This window comes from Falco punctatus, assembly GCF_963210335.1.
Source record: "Falco punctatus genome assembly, chromosome: 7".
NCBI classification, from domain to species: Eukaryota; Metazoa; Chordata; class Aves; order Falconiformes; family Falconidae; genus Falco; species Falco punctatus.
In genome coordinates this window covers 48,665,850-48,687,848 of record NC_137587.1, presented here as the reverse complement: position 1 = coordinate 48,687,848, position 21,999 = coordinate 48,665,850, and positions in this window count along the sequence as shown.

Here is a 21,999-nt window from a genome sequence, read left to right as displayed (position 1 = left end):
CAATGTCTCCATAGCTAAAGCTCTACACAGCTTTGCTTCACAGCTGAGCAGGAGCTGTTCCTCAAAAAGAAATATTAATTTTTTTCTTTCTTTTTTGTTTCCTGACTGACTTATCTAATGGGGCAGCTTCTCTGTTTTGGGTTTAATTTACTCCTCTGGATTAATATTCTTCCCTATTGTAATGACAAAGCAGCAGGTGTATATCAGAGTCAAGCCAACTCATAAAACAAGAATTTCCTGTAGAAACTATATACTTCACTGTAAATGCTTCTCCTATGAAGAGTGGCTGAAGGAGCAGACAGCACTCACCAGGTGTGTAACCTGCCTTGTGCCATGCAGTGATGAGAAGGTGCTGCGATTCAATAATGGTGGTGTGAAAAACCATATGGAGACTGGAACAGCACCAAATGCTTGCAGAACAGCTTGCAGAAAGATAAATAAATTCATTGGCATTGAATTCGTGCACAGAATTGATATGTGTTACTTTTTAAGAGAAATACAATTTATGACACAAAGTGAAGTGCTCACCTGCACAAACTCAGGAAAGCATAGGTAGATAAAAGTTAGGAACACATAGTATTAGAAAAGTAGTTCTGCAAGAAACTTTCCACTTATTCCCAGGAAAAAAATACTTAGAAGTCTATTAAAATACAATCAATGAAAATTAAAAGGATAAAACTGTATGTAAAGACTTTATATTTGGCTGTAACAAGAGGTCTGTGACAATTTGAAAGAAAAAAAGAAAATGAGATGCATTAATATTTTTCATGTATAGATTTTAAAGGACAGCACTCTTTGTGGATGGCAATATTTTCAAGTAGAAAAATAACTCTGCATATAGTTAATGTCCAGGTATAAAGTGATAACCAGCAGATACAGAATGTAATAGTATTGCAATTGTTCAGTTTTCTAATGATGCCCAGCACTGAAAATTATTACTCTGGCTATTTACTGAAATGTAAAATTAAATGCTGCAAATAATGTGAGTTGCAGTCACTGGTGTTTCTACCCAACAGAAATTCTACCCTCGTTAATCCAAGTTCATGGTTTTCAGTTTCATTTCCCTCTGCTAACTCCTTTCTGGTGCTCCATCAGATCATGTAATGCAGTTGCCCCAGGAAATGTGATCTTACCTGTTATTTAAAAAAGTTAATTCAGCAAACACCCTCTACAAATGCATATCAGTCATTTCTTTGGCATGTGAATGAAAGAGCTTAATAATATTTTGCATTTTGCTACCACGTTTATACAAAATGAATGGAAGGCTATCTTTTAAACAATGAGGGGAACAGAGATAAATTTAAAGGCACAAAGATTTCTCAGACACTTGGGAAGAAGAGAGCCCAGCCACTGTTCACGCATAAGGCATTGCTATTCCTCCCAGACCTTCCCTGGCACTGCTGCCAGCTCCTGCCTTGTCCATGCTCTTCCATCATCCCTGTTACACAAACCTTGCTATATCCACCGTGGCATCCTCCCGGGGCTGTGTATTTGGCAGCTGCTGGGGGGCTGGTCCCAAGGAGCCACTGTGTTATCCACCCCACTGCCCCCCTGGTCAGAGATGAAGAGACATCAAACACACTTGAAAAGCAGCGCGTACCATCCAGCTGGAGGAGGAAAGCTGCATCTCACAAAATATCTGGAGGGCTTGACTTTTGTCTTTGTTGTGCATTGAATGGAAAATTTGGATAGCTTTGTACCCTCCTCTGCCTCTTTTTCAGGGCTGAGGTATTGTATCTTAAATGAGCAAAACCTTCTTCATGAGAACTTCATAAAATTGCTGCATCTATGTTAAGCCTTTCTATTTAATTTCTATTTCTCCTGGGTGGATGTGTTTTACAAAATATGCCCAGTAGGTTCCAGACTATACCAAAAACTTGAAAATAGTCCCTTGGGTCATCAATGCAGTAATACCACATGGTGCTGCAACACATTGTTTGGTAGAGAGTGGCACGACACCCAAAGATCAAGTGGGGCAAAAGTGTCAGGATCTTAAACCGGGTGATCCTGGCTCAGCTGGTGCCAGCAGAGATGCTAACAGTGGTCCAGTGACACTGCTGCAGATGATGGGGAAGAGGGATACTCAAACCACCTTATTACCCCAGTTGTTCATCCCATCCCAGGTGGATATCTAAAGAGTCTTCGCAAATGTAAATTCCCTGTGGCCAGGCATTTTGATGTTGCAACACTCAGGTGTCAAGATATGCTGTGATCTGGAAAGCATTGCAAAATACAGCAAAATTAGGGATTTAATGAGTCCTTGACACTGCAGAATATTGCAGGACCACACTTCTAACACATACCAGCCAGTTAAGAGTGTTTCTGTCTCAAAGTGGCTGTCAGTAAAATGCAAGTTGCTGGGTTCAGTACATGGGCAACAAATTAAACGCAAACATTTGTGATCCCCAGGCAGAGATAATTGCGGGTTTCACTCTGTAATTATGCATATCAATAAGGTTGATCAACTCACATTTACAATCACTCAAGAAATAGAAAAAAGAAGAAATAAAAATGTATAATATATATTTAAATTTTTTTCTACATATATTTACATATTTGTGTTTCTGTGTAATATATCCATCTTATAATTTACTTACAACTTTAAACTGTGGACTTAATGATGCTCTGCTTTTAAAGTAAAATGAACATGGCTATCGGAGACGTATGGATTGTTAGTGCCCAGGGACTGCATCATCATTAATAAGAAATGCACCTATTAGACCCAATTTCTTGGACTCAGTTCAATGCAAAAACACATTAGGCCAGTGGCTCAGAGGGTGTACGGAACCCTGAGAAATTGGAATGAGTGAAACTACGCATTTTATGAACCTTCCTACTATGATTCCGTGTTACACATATTCACAGAAAAGGATGTAAAAACAAATATTAGCATGAGGATACCTGTCCTACTATAGCCAGCACATTCATCACAGAGTACTGTCTTTCAGAACAGTCTTGATTTTCTTCCCTGAGCATCCTTCCTGCAGGAAGCTCTGGTTTCCAGCTGTCCCTGCCGCTGATGAGTGGTTTCCGTCTGGATACCTTCTTTAGAGCAGCTTCACAGAGCGCTGACAGTGTAATCAATACTAATAAAGGTCTCTCTAAAAAGACTTCTCTTTAGAGGTTTCCTCAAATATGTGGAGTTTCCTGACCTCCTTTTATTACAGTCCATTGTGTAATTAGAATGTGATGAACAATCAGCAGCTGAGTAACAAAGTAATTAACAGCAGGGTGCAGTCAGTCAGGACCGCAGCGTGAAATTACTGCATTACTCCTAGGTCATAACTTTATGACACCTGTTATCCTTTGCAGGGAACCTCTGCCGCACGTGATCCTGCCCATCCCCTGTCCCCCACACCCCTGCAGACCCCTCTCCCCAGCAGCCGTGCCACATCTGGGAACACCCACAGATGTTTCAGGTGCCGTAGCCAGGACACCTGGGATGGACCCACTGACAAACCTTATGTATGTTACATGTGAAGAAGACGGGTGGTGATGAAGGGGAGTTATTTACAGAACTGTTCGTGTATTTTCTGTCAACTGTTTCTGACAATGTTTGTTTTATGATAAAAACTTTCTTTAGAAAGTTTATCTTCCTGAAAAAATGCAAAGCTTACCAAATATCAGAAAGAAAACTAATCTTCCAGTTTTAGACAAAATTTAGCCAAATTCCTGTTTGCAACTATTTCTTTTGACTCAGATTAAAAAATATTTTGAATTATTTTGAAATTTCACAGGGAATAAACATTTCAAGTTCTGAAACTTTCTACTTGCACATTTTATTTTAATTCCTCATCTTACCTCCTTTGAAATGTAAAGTGGAGGTTTTTTAATAATCATATGAATCAGGATTTTTCTACTCTTTACCAAGAGAAAAGCTATTCCCAAAAGATTTTTAATGAACTTCTTACAGCAAACTGTTTATATCCAAATATACTAAATACCATAATGCATTTTAGTTGTCTTTTCAGAGTAACACTGAAGTTTTTTCATGCCTCTTCCAGTTAATTTATGTTACTATTTCAACATGACGTAAGTCTATAGGTTAGTTTTTTTAATTTTATTTTTGCTTTCCTATATTAAAAATAGTCTCTATCTTACCAAAAAATGATATTTTCTTTTAGCTAAAACCTTGGCTATAATGAATAATGTTGTAATAAGAAAAGACATCTCCGGTTATTAATAAGACAAATTTGTTGCTCCCAGTAGTTATTGTCTGCTTGACAAATGAGGAAGAGTTGGATTTTCTGCACCAGCACAACAGAAAGCTTTGGGCTGCCAAGCTTCGAGCTACAGTAGGAAACAGTGAAGTCCAAAGAACAAAATTGTGCTGGATTCATTGCATGAGCTCCTTTAGCTAGTGGAGCAGAGCAAAGGAGAGAGCCCTTGATCTAACCAAGAGCCTTTTGTAGACCATCCTTAAGACTGATTATATAAGGGACATGCTATTCAAGTAATAGAATTTTCCTTGAAAACAAGGGAAAATTTTGACCTAGGTAGGACTGTGAGGGCAGCGAGGCTGCCCAGAGCAGCTGTGGGTGCCCCATCCCTGGCAGTGCCCAAGGCCAGGCTGGACAGGGCTGGGAGCAGCCTGGGCTGGGGGGAGGAGGCCCTGCCCATGGTAGGGGGGCTGGAACTAGGTCGTCTTTAAGTATTAAGTTTTTTACAACCCAAACCATTCTGTGATTCTGTGATTCAATGATTCTATGATGCTACGATTCTATGACTAGTTCCCTGCTTCTGCAGATTTGGCTTTTAACACACCGCTGGACAGTCTGCATGGAGCACAGTAAATACTCTGACATGCTCAGCCTTCAGGGCTGCATAGCAGCATGGTTATTCCCAAGGTCTTCCTAAACTTTTTGATCCAGAAGCATGATTTTTAGAAGTAGGAAGGTAAGAGTTCACGAGTGAATTAAATCAGAATTAACAAAAAAGTGACAGAGCCCAAGCCTTGCATGGTCAGTGGGGTGTGCCCAGTGCCCGGGCACAGGCAGCACAGGGGCCCTGAGCTCCTGGAGGGTGCCAGGGAGCACTGCGGCATCTCTGCTGCTCTGAGGCCAAGAGGAAAACATCTGCCCAGAGTGGCTGAGCTGTAAAAGATCTTGTTTTGAGGCAGGGCTAATGGGCAAGGCAGCTCTTCCGTGATGCTGTGCCTGTACATCTGCTTCCTCTTATTGCAGTCACATCATCGAAGATACCTCTGGGGCTGAAAAAAATGCAGTAAAGATTTTTACTACATAAATTTTGATCTGCAGAAAGGAAAAAAATAAACCCTGTTGAAAATTTGTTTGCACCTAAATATGACACCTGATATTTTTTGTTCCAGGTAAAAGGATATAAAGTCGTGTTCCTGCATGCGTAATATGCCAGGATTTCCTCGAGAGTTTGTCCTCAATGGAAGATAAAAATATCAATATAAAAGATTCATTCATTTCATGTAGTAAACATCTTGAAAAAAGATGTAGTAAACATCTTAAGAAACAAATTGCATCAGGAACTTTCTCGTGAATATAGGAATGGTATAAACTTCAGAAAGCCTAGGGAAAAATCTTCAGTGTATTACTTTTATGAAAGATTTTCTTAGATAGTTTTTCACTGAACAATAATAATACACCAACACCCCCAATAAACAGTGATTTTGTGGGACTTATATACTCTAGTACATTTTCTTAGGCTGATTACTATTGGTTTGATGTTTAGAGGACCACGTTTCCAGCTACTATTGTACATTAATGTCACCCCGGTGCAGACTGTGGAGTTAACTCTGGGTTTCACCAACTGAACATCTGACCCACAATGTGCAAAACTATATAATCATATTTCCATTCTGGATTGCAAATAAATAATGAGATTGCATTGGTACAAAGCTGTGCAACTGCAGAGAAGAGCAGGAAGGTCAGGAGCTGAGGCAGTAGGCAAGAACTCCTTTAGCCTGAGCAGAGCAGTGAAGACAGTTCTCGGAGCAGCTAGGGCCAACATAATTTTGTAACACCCTCCCCCTGGGGGAATCTTTCAGTTGGCCCCCACTGATAAGCTGTTGTTCTTTATAGCCCCAGAAAACTGCTAAGACATCAGGCCTGAGCTTATATGGGTACATATTTATTTATATATATGGATATATAAATATATATCCATATATATGGATAATATATGGATAAATACTTAGTCATATAATACTAATCCATATAATATTGGCGTATATAAATATTTATTGCTCAGCACCCACAGGGAGGATGGGTGCTAGCTCCGTGTGAGCAGAAGACACGGTGGTCAGAGGAGTAGGACAAGGTAAATGAAATTGCAATGCAAGTCAAAGGTTCAAAGCGTAGCACCCTTGGCTTGCTTTTGTAAGTAAGGGTGTGAAGGCTAAGCAACACCTGAGAGAAGGCAACACAGTCAGTCATCACGGCCCCTCATGGGAAGCACAGCAGAGGTGAGCCAGGTCAAGGCAGCGGTGTTCCTGGGCAAGGCTGGTGGACAGGATTAATGCCCACACCCTCCTGTGGGAACCGTTACAGTCTTGCCTGTATTTGAGGTTGAGCACGGCCATGGCTTCATAATGGTCATGGTCACTGCAACTGTGTTTACAGTTTGAGTGTCTCGGCAAAGACCTGTTCTGATGCGTGGAGGAGCCCAGTCGTGCTGCTGCTGAGGGGGCACTTCTCAGTCAAACCTCTGGGGCAAGATGCTGCTCACTGCAACTGGGGGGGCTTCGGGGGGAGGGGGGGGGGGGGCGCAAACAGTGTCATCAAGCAGCTGTGTTTAGCTCAGAGAGGCTCAAGTTCAACATTACATTATGTGATTTTTCCTACAATAAGGGTCTTTTTATTTATTTATTTAATATAATAATTGGAATATTCAAATTATTTTTTATTGCATTTCTCTTCATTCTCCTCTGAAGGTGGAAGAAGAATTGCAGATTAGAGGAGCCTTGAATTTTCACATTGAACAATTTTTTTTTTCTTCTGCAGAAGAAAATGCATGTGTTGGAGCAAAATCAGTTGTAAAAACTTATTTGTGGGGTTGTAAAGCTTGGTTGTCGAAGTAAATAGAGTGTTTAATCCTGAGTGTGGTTAATGCTACTCCTAGTGAGCAGAAAAGTTTGGAACAAGTGAATAAAACCATGACTGTCTATCCTAAAAGGCTGTATGACTTGAGTTGAGATAAAACCTGCTGTACTTAAAGTTGTCCAAAACCTGGTTTCATGTCAGTGATAAAGTCGGCACTACAAAATAGGACATGATTCCCCCAACAGATCTCTGTGCATGTGCTCTCTGTGATTTTCTGGTTTGTATTGCTATTATTTTTTTTTTTTTATTTAGACTTGGAAATGAGGTATTTTCTGATTCTGTGTAGGGGAGCAATCAGAAAGCCCAGTTTGGGAGACCAGAGGAGGTCACCAGCACATGGCGGCAGTGTAGGATGAGAATGGTAGCATGGTGCTGGTCCAACATCCAAGCAGGTGGCCTGTCTCAGTGAATTGGCAGCTGTGCAGGAAAGCCAGATGTCATAAGTGAAAATAGCATAACAGCATCCACATCACCTCTTCTTGCCTCGTCTCAGCAGGGCCAAAGTGAGCAGCAAGCAACTGGCAACCGAGCTGCAAGAGTTGCTGTATCCAGAGCCATTGTCATCCACTTAAGCAATTTCTTATAGAACAGCGAACAGTTTATGCAGTCCTCTCAAGAGAAAAATAAAAAGCTAAAGGGATAAATGACCAATTAGGCTGCCTCATTTCAGATCTATAAGCAGGGCCAGCAGTATGGGATGGAAAAGCAAAATGCATAGGGACCCATTTAAAGAAAATGCTCCTTCTTCTGGCTGCACTTCTGCTGAAGATAAACCTCTGTCGCAACAAAAGGAGCTTTCCTCTCCACAGTCCTGAGAACAGGGAAGAGGAACTGCTGGTAACACTCATCCACAGCCTACAACCTCATCCCTAGGTAGTTTTTTCTGATTGAACATACTTTGGTGCCTCTCTGTTCAAGCTACCTTATGCAGACTCTTGTTACGTTCTCCCCAGACAAAGGCAAGAAATTCACTTTGGGAGCAAAGTCACCTGCTTTGACCACAGCATCTTAAAAGCTGCACACGAGCACATTCTCCTTTCCTCTGTACTTGCAGGGGAAGGGAGAGCACATCAGTTTCCTCCTTTCCATTTACTCGGATCCTGTACTCCTCTGTTCCTCTGCAACTGGCTGGTACCTGCTTTAACCCATACACAGGCACCACACTGCACTTTGTCTTCCATCTTACTTCAGTTGCGGGGTTTTCAAAGGGTAAAAAAAGATTCTGTAAGAAGCCAGAAGTGTGCTCAGTGTCTATGACACTACCATCACAGAAAGTCGGACAAACACAGGGAAACAACTTCTGCAGGCAGCTGCAGCGTGGGGGAAGGTGTGGGGCTCGCTGAATGGTGTGATGCTCTTATGCAGGCGTGGGCAGGACATCAGCTGAGGATGCTGACACTGAAGCACCGGTCTCTGACACCCATAGTGATGCTGTGCTCTGTTCCATCCCACCACGACTGTGCTGTGCCACCACCAGGCATGTCTGTATGGGAGTTCCTTCCCACAGCCTGGCTCCCAGATGGCCACTCAGGCTCCTGCCACCACCTCCTCTCCCAAGGAAGGTGCAGACAGATGGGGCAATCAGTGGAGAACCTGCCTGAGGTGGTCCAGCCATTTTCAAGTTGTTCCCATGTCTGCTCACAGAGGATGTTTCTAGAGGGTAAACCTGTTAGTGAGGTTCCTACCCTCCTCGTTCAGGGTCCTGTGGTGGGGGTCTGTGCTCATGCTGGCATCCACACAGTGCAGACCTGGGGACTGCCAAAGGCTGGCGAGTGGCTCTCTCAGCTGTGGCATATGGTGGCTGAGACCCTGTGTCCCCTCCTGCTGAAGTGGATTGTCCTGTGTGCTCTGTGTGTGTGTGTGTGTGTGTATAACCCCCCACGGGGCTGGCTGGGAGCCTAGGAAAAGGGCTCTGTCCCCCATCACGAACTGCAGGAATTTCTGAGCAGTTGTAGTCTCATCTGCAATCAGCGCAGGGAAGAAGCGGGTCAGTGGTGATTATCCCCGCCTTCCCACACATGCCTGTCACAGGCTGGGACATGCTGCTAGCGTGCAAAGGGACATGCAAAATGCACAGGCATGTGCAGACCTGGTCAGGACAAGAGGGCTGTGCTGTCTGTGGTGTGAAGAACACTGGGAGTGTGCCGCTGCTGAGATAACAGCGAGTTCTTTACTTCCCTTTTAAATTTTAGAGAATCAATTTTAATGCAAATATCCATATGGAATGTCTTCTGGTCATGAAAGATGCTTGCGCTTACGCTGTGTCTCCAGGGAAACTCTGCAGCAAAGCAGGGTGTTATGCCACTAAATCAGCTCTTCCCTAGTATATACATACAGGCACTTTATCTCAAAGAATCAACCCTGCTCAGTCTCCCGGCTCTTTGGTATCTGTGAACTCCACGTGACTGAAATCCAGCGAGTCTATTAGACCCTGGCATGCGGCACATGGAGGGGCGCGTGGCTGGATCAGCCCCTGCTCGCTGTGCACTGGCCCCGGGAGCTGCAGAGAGCCACTCTGCTGAGATCTTCCCCACCAGCTGCATTGCTATTCCTGGCATGTAAGCTCACAAATAACCTTTGGTGATGTTTGGCAGTAATAAAATAGCACATTGCCATTTATTTTGCTTTCACTCCTCATGAACCCTTTTTTTTCAGCTTTAGAAATAGTCTAGTGTCTTAATCTGTGGAAAAATGGAGATGTACATTATGAAAAAGCTGTGCAGCACGTTAAGCTCTGCCCAGGTACTCCTTTGTTGCCAATATATGATTGACCAAGCTGAAATATCATGGTAGGATGCATAACAGTTCTGAAAAAGGACAAACAGGTGGCAGCTTTGTTTTCTAATGAGTTTTCTGTCAGACATGAATTTCTAAGCAGGTTAGCAAGTATGTTCTCCTACAGATTTCCTGCACCTCTTGTTCTGTACATGGAGCACCAAAATACCTCCTGTGATCTGAGCACTGTGCCTTGCAGCCCCAGGTGGCTTTTCAAGTCTTATTTTTCCTACATGTCTTGAGAGATTTGAGCACCGTCCTGCCCACGGGATCTTCTCTCCTCATCACAGAGGTAAACTGGGAGGGGGAGTCCCAGAGGTGTCCCTGCAGTCTTGCAGCCACCAGTAGCTTTCAGCTCACTGGCCAGGTCAAAGCTCATCTAGAAGAAACCCCTGAAGAGCCTCTGTGAGGTCATGGGTGGCTGTGCCAGCTGTGCTGCATCATGGCCTGTGCTCCCCAGTTGGGCTCAGCATCTCCTGTGCAGACCTGGGCACTCTCTGCTGGCATTTACCCAAACAGACAGACTTATCCACAGGGAGAGCAATTAGCAGCATCAGACAAGCCAAACCTCATCTGTATTTTGCTACATTTCTGCCGGAGCATAGATCATCACTAAAAAAGACAAAAAAGAAAAAAGAAAAAAAACCTGCCCAAACCAAGAGCCCAAAGATGTAGACATTTTATTTTGAGAGAAATGCTTGTGTCTATAAATATGAAATATGTTTAATTTACTCTCTGCTTCTGGACTCCAGACCTTCTTGCTGCTGATTCTGGTTTTCTGCACAGTTGTAAGCTTTTCCATGCAAGGCTTTTATTAATCCCCAGGCAAGCATCACTATGGCAGGGAGACAGAGACAATAGAAGGCAGCAGCAGCGACCCTGCACACGGGGACCCACAGCCAGCTGCCAGCGCTCTGAGGAGCACTTGTGCATGAACAGGAGAGCACCAACTCTGCAGCCAGGATCTGAAATGAACTGTGCGCCTCATAAGGAGGCAGAGGGGAAGAAAGCATGCTGGTGGCAAAACATGGCCCCAGCTGCGCAAGGAGACTCTGAGTTGCTGCTGAGGACAACATCTGGTAACTGCTGACCTTTTCAAAACTCTGTCTCCCACCCCGGCAAATCACTCTCTCCGTGCTGCCAAAAGAGCCATCAATTAAAAATGCATTACCACAGCTCCCTAAAGCAAAGCCAAAAATTGCTGCTTAATCATTCTGCAGATACTCAAAGCATGTTTACAGAGAATTTTCCACATCAAATATACTTAAAAATTAATTGACCTCACCTGTGAAGAGATGTTAGAAAAAACAAGAAAGATAGGTTTGGAAATAATGTCTCCATCTGTGTGTGGAGGTACTTCACAGGCAGAGACAACAAACATTTCTACCATACACCGTGTTTCATCACCTTACCTGCCTGCAGGTGCTGCCTGTACTGCACACCTCACAGTCACTGCGGGCAGGTAGGTCTGTGGGGAACAGATGCCAGGCCAGGGGGCAGGTGGGGTGCAAGACACTGTGGCATTGTGTCCCACGTAGGCAATTCACAAAATCACAGAATGGTTCCCACCCCCCTGCCATGGGTAGGGACCCCCCCTGCAGCCCAGGCTGCCCCCAGCCCCATCCAGCCTGGCCTTGGGCACTGCCAGGGATGGGGCACCCACAGCTGCTCTGGGCAGCCTGTCCCAGCGCCTCGCTGCCCTCACAGGGGAGAATTTCTTCCCAAGATCTCATCTACATCTCCCCTCTTTCAGCTTAAAGCCATTCCCCCTTGTCCTGTCACTAGATGTCCTCATAAAAAGTCCTGATGTCCATCACAAATAAAGGGCATCGAAGAGCTAATGTTGATGATTTATCAACTGGTCAAATGTCGATCTACCAACCAGCCACGTGTGTGGTTCGGGAGATGGGGCTTTACCTACAGCCTCTCCAGGGCTGCTGCCCACAGCCACAAGCACAGTTGGTATGAAACCCAGCAACTGAAAAGCAGAGCTTTCATTAAGGCTAGAAATAAAAACATGAAGGGGGGGGGGGGGGGGGGGGGGGGGGAAGGACTGTACGTTAATGTGAGACTAAATTACAAGAATAACATCTTTGCTAGCGATGTTCAATTTTACAGTCTCTGTCTGGATACACTTGTAATAATTACGCAGCAGTTCAGGGAGAAGTCACGGCTTATCTGGATGAATTATGGAGCAAGAATGTCCATCTTAGACTTGCAGCAGCCGCAGCACTGAACCGGGATACTCCTGTCCCCTCAGTATGTGACCAGGGACATTGATGAGTGTACAGATGCTCCCCCGGGTTTTCCTCTGAGCTGGTCAGTGTTCATGAAAGCCATGTAAGATTCAACCAACCAGATGCAATGCCAGGCAATGCAGCCTTTATTACGGTTTAATTTGTTTGGTGGAGGTGTCTGTAGCTGTTTGAGGTACAAGCCCTGGCTGTGCTCCTCAGCAGCAGTGCTCGAGGAGAAGCTGTAAGCAGCACGGCTGGTTTTGTAGGATGAGGTTCATTCTGCTGGGAGGCAAAGGCAGCAAAAACTCTGGGAACATGCACAGAAGGCATCTGGCAAGAGGATCGGTCCTGAGATGCTGATGACCTCAGACACCAAGTCTCTCATTCAGGAGAGCTCCTAAAGGTGTGTCTGAAGTGCCTGTGACTTGCTGCTGGCCAGAACGATCCAGAGGAGCGGTGGTGTGCTCTGCATGGCTTGTTAGGTGATTCTGAGCTGCCCACACCAATGCTGTTAACACCTCTTCTCGGTAACAGTGATATGCTTTTCTTCCAGTGCTTGCTTCCTCTTGAGCTTCTATTTTGCTTTTGGTTTTTGCATCAGACTTCTAATGGGGAGGGAACACAGCCAGGGAGATTCTACAAAGACCAACATTCTCACCCAAACACCACAAAAGATTTTCTGAGGGACCTGGAGAGCTTCCTTACAGATTGCCCCTTTCCATGGATGGAAGTAAAACCCAAATATATAACCTGCTGAGGTACCAGACATGGTCCGGGTTCTCAGTCTGGGTTCAAGCCCATTTCTCTGTGACAGCAGAGCTGAGTATGACATTCAGATCAAAATGCTCTTTTCAGTGAATGACAGAAATGTTAATACTAGTGGGTTTTTTTGTCTTTTTCCACCTTGTTCCACATAAAAGTGTAAATTATATTTGCTCTGGGCCTCTAGATAGTATCTCAAACTTAATAAATATCTACTGCCTCACACTTAAACTGTGCTGCTTTGGGAGAGCAGTCCACAAACACTAAAACAATACTATTACTGAGATGTCAAAATGTAACTGAACATGGGCTCTATAGCTACTGTCTGCTAGAGAAATTAAAAATAATGATCAGGTTACAAATGCCATCTTTTGCATTTGAATAGCAGCAAGGAGGCAGGCACTGTAATGCATGCATTATCTCCAAGCAGGTAAATGGCACTGGCAGTCCCTTATTTATGTTGTTGTCATAAACATGCCTCCGAAATTTGTTGTCACAGTATTGTTGTTTTCCTATGAGATATATGATGTGCATATATTAAAAATATGAGGGCCTGCTTCTTTCACTAACACATGCTTTACTCCGTTATCTTTAATGAATTCACTGCAAAATTAAATAGCTGTGTAACATGCTGCAGAGTGCCTAAAGTAGATCAAGCAATGCACTCTTTGTGTCGTTCTCGTACAGCTGAAATATATGAATCTTTTGAGTAGCTAAAAGTAAGATGAAACAGGGAATTCATTTTTAATCTGGGCAGCATTCCAAAGCTGATATGTAATTCATTTCCCCATAACCTTAGAAAGATGGAACATTAAGGTGCAACACTGAAAAAAACAGAAAAAAAAAAAATACAGCTTAGAAAATGATGGGTGCTCCCCCTTCAGGTCAAAACCAGCCCAAGACGAAACCTCCTTGGCCCTGTCGAAAGAGAACAGAAGTGTTCATGCTTGTGACAACTCGGGCAGAGACTACTCTTCTAAAAAAAACAGATTTACTTGGGCTGAATGCACATGTGCTCCTTGCTCCTTGACAGGGAAATGGGGCACTGCCCTGGATGCCAAGCAGCAGCCCTGGCTGCTCTGCACACAGGTGCCCTCATTTGCCTCTCATGAGTAAACAAATAGATTTCTACTGCCTGCAGAGGATGAGCGAAGTGGTGCTGGAAGTTTCTGTGAGAGGAGATGAAACTGGGATCCATGCGCTGGGGAAAAAAAGTGGTGATCACACTGGGATTGAGGAGGGAGCTACTATACGAGGCATATATCGTGGCGATGTCCATGTTGAGGTCTTACCCCCGCATCTATGGCTGATGTGAAAGGACAGCGTTATCTGGGATGTGTTGGGATAATGGTGCTTTTGGGCTGAGGAAAGTCGAACGGGTCTGGCACCATAAGACACCTTCTCCCCTCGCTCATTTTGTGCAGGATCCAAGGAGCAGCTGGAAGATGCAGGCTACCTTATCTCAGCAACAACATCTGCACCAGCATCTCCTCACCACGTGGACATCGCCAGAGCTGCGGCAGGGGACAGCGCCATGGAAATGCTGCATTGCGGGTCCACATGTGCCCTCAAAGGTATTAAAAGTGAGGCAGCAGCAAGAGCATGGTACATCCTCGTCTGCAGGCACCTAAATTTCAAGTAGCTTCACTGACACCAAGCTTAGATGAGTGACCTCTCTCAAGATCCTTGCACTCACAAAAGAGGCAGAGAAAGGGCTTAGACATCACCTAGAGATAGCAAAACCCCAACACACACACTTCATCAGCTCTCCTCCTCCTCCCTGCTCTCACCCTCTCAGCCATTCCCTGTGGCTGCAGCCCTCCCACTGCCAGCATTTCCCACCGGCAACTGCTCATCTCCTCAAATTATTTTACTGCTCACTTTCCTGTCAGTCCTGAGTTTTCTCCTTTCCACCTAGCATTCCTCAAAGCCTTAACCTTTACTATGAACATTTGCCTGCATTATTTGGGCTTCTTTATGTTATAAAATTCTTCTGAATTGTCTGCTATTCTTAGGTTACATATATGCCCGTAATAGAAAATCTCACAAAGGACATTGATTGTGGAAGTCTGTATTCAAGCTTTTCTGTGGTTTATGCATATGGCTCGGAGTCAACGACAAGATCGTGTCAACACATAGAATGGATGGACGCTTTCATCCTGGCATGCTGTACAGATACTCTGAGACCTGTTTGACAAGTGCTAAGTTACACTTCTCTTAATATATATAACAGCCACCCCTGTCACTCCCCTAGAGGTGTGATTTCAAGTGCCAGCTCAGCTGAGGCTCACCTGAACCATGGTTTGAGCTCTGGGGACACGGGTGCTTATGCACACCCCAGCAGCAGACACGGTGTGCTAGAAAGGAGCGGGGACTACAGAATGAGATTTCTCCAGCTTTCTGTGTCTAAAATTATCAGCACTTCCAGAGTATGTAATGGAGGAGAAGGTATTGGGTAGATCATTTCCAAAGGAAAGGAACTGACAGTCCTTGCTTATAAGTGCCATCCGGGAGCTGCATCAGGCTGCATGCACCTTAACATGAACAGACGTTTGTGCTCGTATGATGGGAGCACACGGTGTCCAGGCATGCTGCTTAAATGTGCAGAGATTTGATATGGCACTGAGAAAAGCTGCTTGTCTTCCCCGCTCTGTGTAACTGGACATGAAGAGTTTTGTAAGCACATCAAGATGGTTATGAGACTGAAAAGAAGCAGGTCCTGGCTAGGCTGCAATTACTCCCTTACCATTTTAGACTCTTCCCATTTAGGCAATGTGGGTCCTGGTAAGACTGCAAGAATACATCTTTTTAGGTTTAGAAGCCACTCAGGTACCCTGTACCTAAGGATCCAGCCTAAGACGTGGCTATATGGTAGCACAAAAAGAACATGTAACCTCTCACAGAAGATGTATTATAAGGTTTACAAAGAAAAACAGATGCCATTTTGGAGGACCATGTATGTGAATGGTGGTCCTCAGTGTGCTTTTCTACTGCACCGGTGGAAAGACCTAAATTAAGGCTGATACGTGAGAGGAAGGGTGCTTCTGGTAATCTGGGTCCTGTCGAAGTATTGTCCTTGATTCATTGTGAAGTATTTTGCCCACAGCTATTCAGAAAAGCACTTTTGCTTATGTTACCTTACTCCAAAGCTGAGCTGAATCACAGTCCTGGCAAAACTGCTGAGAATGTCCTGACTGCTGCTCAGGCCATTCACCTGATGTGCCCTGGAGAATGATCTTGCTTAGGTCCAGTGGTGTTTAAAGGGATTTTTGAGGGCTTAAAATGCATCAAAATATTATTGGATTTAGAAAAAAACAGCCTCGTTTCACGCAGTTACTCACAGGCACAGTCATGTCCGCATTGTGTATGGATACTGCCATGAACAAGTCTCTTGGTGCTTTCCTGCAGGTGACACCTGACACAGAAGCATAGCATGGTTCAGCTCTGAGGGCAGCCACCAAAATCCTGTAGGCTCACCACGCTTGGTTGAGTACTTGCACAAATGGGTGCTCAATGTTATTTTGCACCAGTGTGCTGCTTTTGGCCCAGAGGGAGTTCATTTTCTTTGTAATAGCTGGTACGGGGCTGTGTTTTGAATTTGTGCTGACAACAGCACTGATCACACAGGGTTATTTTAGTTGCCGAGCAGTGTTTGCACAGAGCCAAGGGCTTTTCTGCTCCTCACCCTGTTCTGCTGTCCTGGGGGTGTCTGAACATTTGCCTGCAATGGGAAGCAGTGAACGAATCCCTGATTTTGCTTTGCCTGTGCTTGCAGCTTTTGCTTTACCAGTTAAATTCTCTTTATCTCAAGCCACCAGTTTTCTCATTTTCACTCCTTTGATTCTTCTGCCCACCTTGCTGTGGGGGAGTGAGCGAGTGCCTGGGTGGGCTAAGCTCCCCACTGGGCTGAACCCATGAGAGCTGGGACCATGCCACCTGCCCTCTCCAGCATGCACTGGTATGTGTGAAGAGACAGCTATCTGGTCACCCCACAGTATGGGTTCCCAATGCCAAATCCCAGTGCCCTTTTGCCTGTCCTCTCTGGTCTGAGTCTCATGACCCACCTTGCCATATCTGCAGCCCAAGGTGCCCTGAAAGCCCACTGGTATCCCCTTGCAGCAAGCTCAATCACGGCAGAGATGGTTCAGGAAAGGGTAGAGATAAGGTGGGGAAGGAATACCAAGGCACAAGGCAACCTGTTACCAAAAAAATGTCTTTTTTTTTTTTTTTTTCTCTTTCTTTCCTTTCTTGCTACTAAAACCATGGAAATGAACTGGCAGGTAGAGCAGAAAAAGCATATGGCAACTTAAAACAAAGTACCTACTGTTGGCCACTGTGATACCCAAATTCTCACTTGAGATAAGCCTCCACCAACCCAAGTGGACTGAAGTGGGATGGTTGTCCCACTACTCAGCGATGGGCCTGAATATTCTCCTGCTTGTCTCCCTCAGTGCGCCATCACATTTGTTTTCCTAGATGACCGTTCATGGGATGAGCAGCCCCTTTGCCCCAGGCATCATTGCTACAGACATCTCTCAGGCCATCAGCCCCAAACCAGGCATGCTGCAGCTCACCTAATCACTGCGCCTGTCTGCCCTCCCACAAGCAAAGGATTTCAAACATCTCAGAAGTTATTGTGATTTTAGAACAATTAAACAAGCAGGAAAATGTTTTGTAACAAAATATAATTGTTCACTGCAGTTTAGGCTTTTGGGCCATTTCACTGCAGTTTGTCTTACCATTCAGGCTGTGATGAGGATAAAGCTAGGCAAGCAAGTGTAGCAAAAATTGCAGAAAAATGCAATATGAGACTGAACTCTGCTGGGCGTGGTATTTGTTTTATCTCATTTCAGCTCGTTTGTGTTTCCATGTTCTTGGAAACCTTGTTCAGCCTCGCCCCCATGTTGCTTGCACGCCCTCCGAGACCCTCGTTCCACAATCTGCATTGCACCCTACCCACCCTCATAAGCATTCCTTCGAGCAAGGTGTCTTTACAGGGTAACTTCACAGTGAAGCAGCCCCTGACTCCTAACAGGAGTGCTGAACTGCTGGCATGGCCAAAGAATCCCTCTTTTCATAACTGCATACCTCTACAATAATAAAAAGAGAATAAAAATCTCCTTTGGCTTCCAGAAAGTGTTTGCTAGCAAAATCCATGCCTTCCTTCTTGGCAGCTCCTGCCAGGAGCATGAGCAGCTCTGGGCTGCAATTCTCTGTACGCTGCCATGGTGCTGTAGCTGCTGGGTTGCCACCAGCACTGGCCGTTACCAAATAGCTGCTGCTGCTCAGACAGCGCTGCTGTCACCACAGGGAGACCAGCTGTGTGCCCTGGCCGTGTTGTACCACTGCAAAGCCGCCCACATTCTGCTCCATCTACAGGTCTGCAGGCTGCTCAGTGGAAGTGAGCAGGGGAGATGGTGTGCTGTGTTCTGGGCATTCATCTCTGCCCCATTTCTTATTGCACTGTCCTCTAACCCACCTGCAGTCCACTTAGTGTTTTTCTCCTCCTTCTCTGTCAGACTGAAGAAAAGTTATTGGTCCTACCTGTGAGAAACCCTTGCAGGCTGCATTCCTGTTCTGGCTGCATTTCATTCACAATGGAGACAACAGCCCCATTTCTGATGGACCCTGAACTCACCTTCATTTTTCACTCACGAGATGCTCAATTAACCTTTGTGCTTTCTGCTGGGGGCTCTTAGAATGGTTAGAATAGTTTGGGTTGTAATGGAACTAAAGACCATCTAGTACCTTAAAGATCATCTAGTACTTGTACAGATACCACCACACCATCCCACCACCCCCAACCCTAAACCTCTGCAAAGCAGTAGTCTTCTCTGGACCCCTCCCCTTTCCCAGATTTTCTAAGAAAGCACTCAATATTGAAGAATAAAAGCTTTGTTGCTTCTCCCAAAATGAAACCTGACCTTGAAAATGTCTGTATAGCAGGGTCGCAGTAACTTTGTCAAAGTACTTATATTTAAGACTGTCAAAAAATATATTACTCTGTCTGCTGAAGGGGATCAGCACCAAAGCATTGGTTTAGCAGTTCTAGTTTATTTTCCTACTGTAAGCTCAGTTATCAAGACTTACAATTTTTAAACACACAAAATATGGGTGAGAGGGGCTTCAGGCTGCTGGTTAACGATATAACTGGCCAAAGAGCATTATGAGCTGATCACCGCAGCATCTCTCCCAAAGCAATGCTGTCCCCAGCCAGGAGCCTGCCCAAGCTGGCCAGGAACCTGCTGGGGCAGGTTGCCAATAGGCTTAGCAGAGCAGCTGAAAAGCCTGCGGTGGAACCTTGTGATTGCATAGGGCTGTGCAATGAGGAGCTGCGAAGTGTGATCCCTCTGTGTGCTCTGTTGCATTTTACCCAAGCAAGATGTGGGGGGGTTCCAGTCGTTGTGGTCATAAGGGTGTTATTTAATGAAAAGTGTTTCTGGAAAAGACTGGAAAAAAAGGAGAAAAAAAAAGCACCCTGTAAAGGAATGTTACCTGTCTGCATTTAATAGCATGATTTATTGCCTTTTAATTGCTTAGTAATACAATGTGGTTCACTTAGGGAAATGATTGCAATCTAATTGTTATATTTGTCTGATAAAATCTAGTTATCATTTTAATTACACTTACGAAAATCCTTGTTTGTGTCTTTCATGGGTTTTGTGCATTGAATGTGATCCCCTGCAGCAGATCTTTGTGGTAGACCTCTTCGTGGTGCATGGAGCAGGTCTCCAGCAGAACAGCTCCCCCAAGCACTGTGCATTGCCTTTGAGTGCGACACGTGAGAGCAAATGCTGATTTCTACCCCGGATATGCCGGTGTTTCGAGTGGGTTTTCAGGCAGCACGAGATTTGATCAGCACTTTGGGTAGACTTGCTCCTCTCTCTGGCAACACAAAAACTGCTGATGAGGAGGGAGATGGAAGGAAAGGCATAATGATAGCCTTTGCAGCATGGTGCAGTGACGGAAAACAAAGCAGGCATGGATCCTGCCCCTGAGTGCTCAAGTGACTTCGTGTCACACATGAAGGAGGCTGCAAAGGCCAGCGGGACTGGCATAGGAACAGCAGGTGACCGTGGGCTCATGGAACTCATGGCAGCTCCTTCCCTGCTCACAACCTCCCAGGACCTCATCCCAGGGTCCAGCTTCATACATGATGCTCGTCAGCATGACTGTGACTTGGGGTTCTGCAGGCAAGAAAAAAAATGGGGGGGGCCCACACACAACGAGAGATATTTTATCGGAAGAATGTTAATTATTTTATCAGAAGAATGTTAATTATTTTTTCTGCCAATTAAAAAGCCCATAATTTATAGATTAGTATTCATCAGTCCACAGACTCTACGTTAGTCAGATCAAAACACGACACAAGATTCAAGTAAAACATGTGAGCAAACCCATCTTAGTACTTTAAATCCTTTGGGAGGCTGCACCACATATCTGTCAAAGAAGATGCTGAAGAAAAGACCGGAGACTTTTTATCATCACAGAAATATCTTACTGCTTTCTCTCCTTATCTACTGCATTTGTGCTTTCCAAGATCTTACTTTTTATTTTTGTTAGAATTGTTCACTGAATTCAGCACAAATCCACAAATGTTTTATCAGCATGTAACTACATTTCTCATACATATACTAGCTTTGTAAAAAAAAGTCCAATTCTGGTTTAAAAAGCAGACATCTGACTTAAACCAAAGGGAAAGTTCTGGAAGAAGATTCAGAAGTTCATTTGACTGAAGGCAGCACTCAATGTGCATCACTTGTGTTCCTCAAGACACTGGAAACGGCAGGGTCACATACAACCAAAAATGTATTCGTGTGTTTTGCTGCCTTTACAATTACAAAGTTTTTCTTGCTGCCTAGCCTAAATGTCTCCTCCTGGAGCACAGAAAATGCAGAGGAATTTTCACTTGTTTCAGTACATGGGTTCAAACTGAAAATCAGGTATTTAAAATTCCTTAATCGTCTTAGATTTTAAGCATAGTATTAAGCATGTTTGAAAATTGCACTTCACAAAGCATTTACTCTGAAGATTTACACTTTTTCAGGTTGGTTTGTTTTTTTTTTTATTGTTTTGTGTCTGTCAGAATGTGTGTTTCATAGAAGTCAGGACAAAAACAAGTGCCTTTCTGGAACATATTTCATTGGATTTGCAAACAGACTGTTGAGGGCTTTTGAGATTTTGGAGGATGCCTATCACTGCTCTTTCAGTCAGTTGTTGCAACACTGTATGAAACGGAGCTAAGTGGCTTTATTTTACTGTTCTTCTAGCTATGTGCAAACAATTACAAATACTCTGTACTTTTTCTGCTAGCATGTACCTGTTCAAACTCCTTCTAGGATCTAACACAAATAACCCAGTGCAGAGGCACAACTAAACCTGTGCTAGACATTCATTTCTGCTTTGTTTCTTATTCACATCACTGCACGGTGCCTTCAGGGGTTGGAAAATAAGGGTGGCTTTTTTGTGATATCTTGAAGGCATATGTACCTCCAGTGACAAGTGATTTGAATTTGGTAAAAATATGACTTGCAATAAGTAAGTAACTAGACTGCCAGATTGTGTTTCATCCTCTCATATTATTAAATTCATGCTCCTCCATCCTTCTTCCCACCTGCATCCCTACCTGGTTCTGTAGCACCCTGTCTTTCCTGTTGTCATACAAGCTTTGTGAACTGGTCAGGCTGGACCCACATTTTCATAGAGTTTGCCAGCAAATTCCTGGGCTAGAGAAGAAGGGTTTGGAGGGCCCAGTGGTATCGTCTGGTACACCTTCAAGTTTTTTCTAATTTACTGTTTGCAAAGCAAAACAGGCTCAAAAGAAGAGACAAGGATCTCCAAAAGCTGAAAAGTCCCTTTAATTTGTTTACCCTAAAATTTGGTTTCATGTCCAGTTTGTGATTCTTACCAAAATTTATTTGGAGAGATGCATTTATAAGGAGATCAGATAAAAAAATGGGAAAAGTATTTTTTATTACATGTTCAAAACCATTGAAGGGTCCATAGGCCTGATATGACTTGTAACACCCACTTCCAGAGCCCCACTTCTACACAGCTTACTACTGTCCTGCTTTGTCTTCCCTTTCCTGTTTCTTTTCTTTCTCTTTTGTTTTTGTGGTTTTGCTTTTTAAAGCTGTGTTCAGAGTCTGCCT